Genomic DNA, 6,000 nt, shown 5'->3' on the forward strand with positions numbered 1-6,000 from the left:
TTTTTTTGGTGAGGCAATTGGGGTTAAGTGACTTGCCCGGGGTCACACAGCTACTAAGTGTCAAGTGTCTGAGACCAGATTTGAACTCAGGTACTCCTGACTCCAGGGCTGGTGGTCTATCCACTGTGCCATCTTAGCTACCCCTGACTCCTGCTTTCTAAGCTATAGGTGGACAGAGAATAATAGCAATTCACATTTATATGGAATTTTAGGTTTTATAAAGCACTTAATGAAAGTAAAGGAAAGGGGCAGCTAGGTGGTACAGTGGATAGAGCACCAGCCCTGGAATTAGGAGTACCTGAGTTCAAATCCAGCCTCAGACACTTAACACTTACTAGCTGTGTGACCCTGGGCAAATCATTTAACCCCAATTGCCTCACTAAAAATTTTTTTTAAAAAATTAAAAAAAAAAAAAAGAAAGTAAAGGAAGGATAATGGAGTGCTATTTGCTGAGTCTGCAGGAATAGGGAGCCCAAAGACAGTACCGTTAGATAGCACACAGAGCTAGGTGACCTACCTCCTTCTTGAGTAAAAATATCAACAGTTCTGCTCCCTGTGAAAAGGTGCATCCTATTGGCTCTTCCCCTTTTCTTCAATACTCTCTCATTTGGTCACGTCAGTGGCTCCTGTTGGTTCTGTTATCTCTGTGCAGATGACTCCCAGATCTATATTTCTGTCCTTAGTCTCTTCCCTAAGCTATGTCATCACATGGACAATTGCTTTCTGGAGCTCTCACACTGGATGCCCTATTGGCATCTTGAGCTCAAAATAGAATTCATTATCTTTCCCCCTCCAAACCTTGTTTTCTTTCTAACTTCCCTGTTTTTGTAGCAGGCACTGCCATCCTCCTAGTCGCCCTAACCCTCAACCTCTACTGACTCTCATCCACCTTATGTAACCAATTAGTCACCGAATCTTGTTTCTACCTTCACAATAATCACCACCCTGATTCAGACCCCAGTCACCTCACATTTGGACTATTTTAATAAGCTTCTAATTAGTCTCCTTGCTATAATTCTCTCCCCACTCTAGTCCATCCTCCAATCAAACGACAATTTTTTTTCCTTAAATTATGGGCCTTATCATGCTATCATTTTCTCTCCCCATGTCCCTCATGTACTTCAGTGGCCTCTGGGATCCATTACGAATAGCTCTTATTTGGCATTTCGACCTCTTCATATCCTGGCCCCTTCCTGCCTTTTTTATCCTTTTTTTGGGGGGGGGGGGTGAGGCAATTGGGGTTAAGCGACTTGCCCAGGGTCACACAGCTAGTAAGTGTCAAGTGTCTGAGGCTCGACCCCAACTCAGGTACTCCTGACTCCAGGGCCGGTGCTCTATCCACTGTGCCACCTAGCTGCCCCTCTCCCTTTTTTATCTTACACTTTACTCTTCTCCACACATGCTGTGATCCAATCACACGGCTCCTCAAACCCTACCCTCCATACCTTTGCACTGGCTTTCCCCCATGCCCTGAATACTCTGCCTCAGTTTCCCTAGCTTCCTCCAAGGCTCAGCTTAAATTCCTCCATGAGGAGGTTTTTATTGCTTCCTCCAGCTGCTAACACCTTCCCTTCCAAAATGACCTTCCATCTACACTGTATATATTGTATTATGAGCCTAGTTATTTACACATTGACTCCCCATTAGAATTCAGAGTAATTGTGTCAGGAGCTCTGAGTGTTTACTGCCTTTTCTCTGCCATCATGGCAGAGTTTAGAATTTAAACAGACTTTTTTTTTTTTGTGAGGCAATTGGGGTTAAGTCACTTGCCCAGGCTCACACAGCTAGTAAGTATCAAATGTCTGAGGCCGGATTTGAACTTAGGTCCTCCTGACTCCAGGGCTGGTGCTCTATCCACTGGGCCACCTAGCTGCCCCTAAACAGACTCCAATTTCTCCTATATATCAATTGTTTGTACCTAGTTGTTTGCATGTTGTCTTCCCAGTCATACTGTAGGCCCTTTGAGAGCAATTACTGGTTTTTTTGCCTGGCACATAGTAGGCACTTGATAAACATTTATTGACTGAGTGAATGACACTTTGTATTCCCAGTCTTTAGCACAGTGCTTGGCATCTAGAAGGCACTTAATGTTTATTTATTGAATGACTTTTGATATCCCTGGTGCTTAGCACTGTGCCAGGCACACAGCTTAATAAATGCTGACTAAGCCATCCATTCCTTATCTTTGACTACCCCTATTATGATCTTTATTATAATATTACCTCCATCTTATATGGTGCTTTAAGACGTATGAAGTACTTTTCTGGGAACAATCCTGTGGTGTAGATAGTTTCCCTATTATACCATTAAGAGAACAGACTTAGAGAGATTAAGTGATTGGCCTATAATTACACAGGTAATGATTGTTAGGGCTAGGGGGTGAACCCAGAGCTCCTTGGATCCAAATCCAACATTGCTTCTGCCATACTATGCTGCCTCTAATAGCTGGTTTGATATTAACAGTTTAATCAATGGCTGGGAATGACGATAACTGTTCATGTATCTTTAGCACTTTCTTCACAACAGTCCAGTGAGGTCAGTAGGGGAAGAGTATCATTCTCTTTTTACAGGTTAGGAAACAGATTTGCAGAGGTTGAGTGATCTATGGAGAGTCATGCAGCTAGGAAATATTCTTCTCAATCATCTGGAACCACCACATCCTGAGAAGACCCAGACGTGCTACTCACTACACTTCCTTCCAGCTCACCCTCAGGCATGTCCTGCCCCCATACCAGCTACCAGTCCCTGGGTTCTTACCCTCTTGCCTGTCCCACTTCCTTTCCACCTCCCCTTTATTTATTGTCTTCCTCTATTAGAATGTAAGCCCCTTGAGAGTAGGGACCGTCTTGTTTTCTGGTTTTTGTATCTCCAGTGCCTAGCACATACACATAATAAGCAATTAACAGATGTGCACATGCTCTGTTCGTTCTCTCTCTCTCTCTCCCTCCCCCCATCTCTCCCTGTCTCTCTGTCTCTCTCTCTCTGTCTCTCTCCCTGTCTCTTCCATTTTACAGGTGAAGAAATTGATACTAAAAGTTGAGTGACTTTTCCTCAGTGGCTCAGCAGATGAGCAGCCAATCTAGGACTTGCCTCCTGGTTTTCTGGTTCTAAGACCAGTCTTTCCACCCAAGTAAAGAACACACTATGTTTGGGGATGAAACCTACAGCTTGAGCCAGTGAACCAACTTAGTCTAGAGAAAAATGAAACATATTTTACCAGGAAGTTTCTGGGGGAATTTTTGAGCTGGATGTGATTTTATGTGCTGTCTTTCCCATTAGAATGTAAACTCCTTGAGGGCAGGGACTCTTGCTGCTCTATGCCTGCCACTTAGTAAGCAGTTACTAAATGTCCATCTACTGTTTTGGCAACAGAGGACCTATGATTTCACTGGGATAGGGAACTCCATCTAGCAGTGAAATTTGGCACCTTTTTTCAAACCTTGGAGAGTTACCCAAAGCAGGGCTTCTTAAACTTTTTCCACTAGCAACCCCTTTTTGCCCAAGAAATTTTTACATGACCCCAGGTATATACATATATAAGATAGGTGTATACATAGCCTTTTACTGTTGCCAAAATTTTTTCAACCCCCACATTAGTTATGCAACCCTGTGTAGGGTCGCATAGTTTAAGCAGCTTTGACCTAAAGAACTGAGAGGTAAAGTAATTTGCCCAGAGTCACACAAACAGTATGCAGTATCAGGACTTGAACCCAGGTCTTCTGGTTCTTAGGAGCAGCTAGGTGGTAGAGTGGATAGATCGCTGGGCCTCATCTTCCTGAGTTCAAATCTGGCTTCAGACACTTTCTAGCTGTGTGACCCTGAGCAAATCACTTAATCCTGTTTGCTTCAGTTTCCTCATCTGTAAGCTGGAGAAGGCAATGACAAACCACTTCAGTATCTTTGCCAAGAAAACTCCAAATGGGGACACAGAAGAGTTGAACACCGGTGAAATGATGGAGCAACAACAACTTCTAGTTCTAAGTCCAGCTCTTTATCCCCTATATATCATACTTCTCCGCTCACTTACTGCATGATGGTGGCCAAACGACTGTCAAAGTCTCAATTTTTTTTTTTAATTTTTTGCAGGGCAATGGGGGTTAAGTGACTTGCTCAGGGTCACACAGCTAGTAAGTGTCAAGTGTCTGAAGCCGGATTTGAACTCAGGTACTCCTGAATCCAGGGCTGGTGCTTTTATCCACTGTGCCACTTAGCCGCCCGCCTCCATTTTCTTAATTTGTAAAATAGGGAATAATCATGATTGCATAGTTTCACAAGGTTGTTAAGAGGAGAATATTTTGCAAACCTGAAAGTCAAGGCAGTTGTTGTTATTATTGTTACTCACTATGACCTATGACTTCACATTGAGTTGTTTTTCCCCCATTGTGAGTTAGTCACAGCAGATTCCATTCTCACTTGACCATATTTTCCAGCCAAAGGAGATAGTTATGCTTGGACCTGTGGAAGAAATGGACAAAACCTGTGTTCAGTGAGTTTAGAGGAACCATCTTCTCTCCCCCTCTTAACATTTAAAAGGAAACTTAGAGGTCAAAGAAATGTAGCCTCCAGGGTTGGATAAAGATACTCTATCTGATTCCACCTCACCCCTAGTCCCATCTTCCTTGTGGAGATGAGATTAACTAGACTTTCCTGTTACACGTAGGTGATATCATGAAAGTAATAACAGGGAAACCCTCATCAGAAAAAAAAATCTGTTCTTGGAACACACCAAGGTTAAAACATTCTCCCCTCCAAATCACCTGACATTCTGCACCTATGACTCAGTCTCCCAAATCAGGAAAGGGATTTGAGCAGCCTCACCTAAAAGGTTCCTTTTGCTATCTGCACTAAAGCTTTGTAAAGCCCTATATATGTGTAGATCACCCTCTGATCTGCAGAGTTGGGAGCCACCTGGCAACTGCCCATCAGGTGATACTAATTAAACTTTTTCTCTTCTGGTTTTCCCTCTTGATTTATTGACCTCCAGTCAAACAAACCACAGCTGAGGAATTATTCTCAGTGAACATTCTAAGACCTCTGAGTTGAATAATTCACCAACAGGGTAGAGACAGGTGTTTGGGGCTTCACATAAGGGTCTATGGTGATTAAGATACAACGATGAAAACTGCAGGAAAGGAAAGATCAGTATGACCAGAGATGTGGGCGAGATATGAAGGGAAGCCTATCATAGCCAGGAGCACTTGGTAGATTTCTCCAGGTTTAGAGGAATTTAGGGATTTTAGAGTATGTTGTTGTTGAATCTTTTCAGTTGTGTCTGACTCTTTGTGACACCATTTGGAATTTTCTTGGCAAAGATACTGGAGTAGTTTGCCATTTTATCCTCCAACTCATTTTACAGAAGAAGAAGAAATTGAAGTGAACCAGAGCTAAGTGTCTTGCCCAGGGTCACACAGCTTAGTAAGTATCTGAGGCCAGATTTGAACTCAGGAAGATGAGTCAGGAATGACTCCAGGCTCCCTAGCCACTGTGCCACCTAGCTGCCCATGTTAGAATATGCCTTTAGCCTTTAAAGATAAAGTTATGATTGGTAGCTCCCACCTTCATCTATAAAACTATTCCTCAGTTACTGGCAGGTATGGGACCCTGAGCTGTCAGAGCTATGGATCTGATCCTGGTATAGCCTATTTGGTGTGCTTATGAATCCTATGCCACAGTCATAGGACTTGGTGACCACGAGCCTTGGCTGCCTTGAGGAGGGGGGCTTATGGGCAAACCCCTGATCCTTGTTTCGAAGACTTGAAGAACTGTCACACAGAAGATAGATTAGACTTGTTCCTTTTAGTCCCAGAGGGCAGAATTTTTTTTCCCAGTTAAGTTTTTAAATGATATTTTATTCCCCCACCCCTGCCAATTACATTTTAAAACAATTTTTAACATTTGAGTGGGTTTTTTAAAAGTTTTCAGTTCTAAATTCTATCCCTTCCTCTCCTGCCCCCTCCCTGAGATGGTAAACAATCTGATATCAGTTATACATGTACACTC

The 6,000-nt window shown here is 43.0% G+C and overlaps 1 protein-coding gene across 1 annotated transcript in view; it reads right to left on the reverse strand.

The window, feature by feature from the left end:
- The window catches only part of RD3 (RD3 regulator of GUCY2D), an 86,240-nt gene extending 81,783 nt beyond the window's left edge, over positions 1–4,457 (reverse strand). The window contains 1 exon segment of the mRNA XM_043963192.1: positions 4,343–4,457. The gene's annotated coding sequence lies outside the window, so the exon portion shown is untranslated.
- Positions 4,458–6,000: the final 1,543 nt, after the last annotated feature.

The sequence above is a fragment of the Dromiciops gliroides genome, chromosome 4 (genome assembly GCF_019393635.1).
Source record: "Dromiciops gliroides isolate mDroGli1 chromosome 4, mDroGli1.pri, whole genome shotgun sequence".
In the NCBI taxonomy this organism is placed as follows: Eukaryota; Metazoa; Chordata; class Mammalia; order Microbiotheria; family Microbiotheriidae; genus Dromiciops; species Dromiciops gliroides.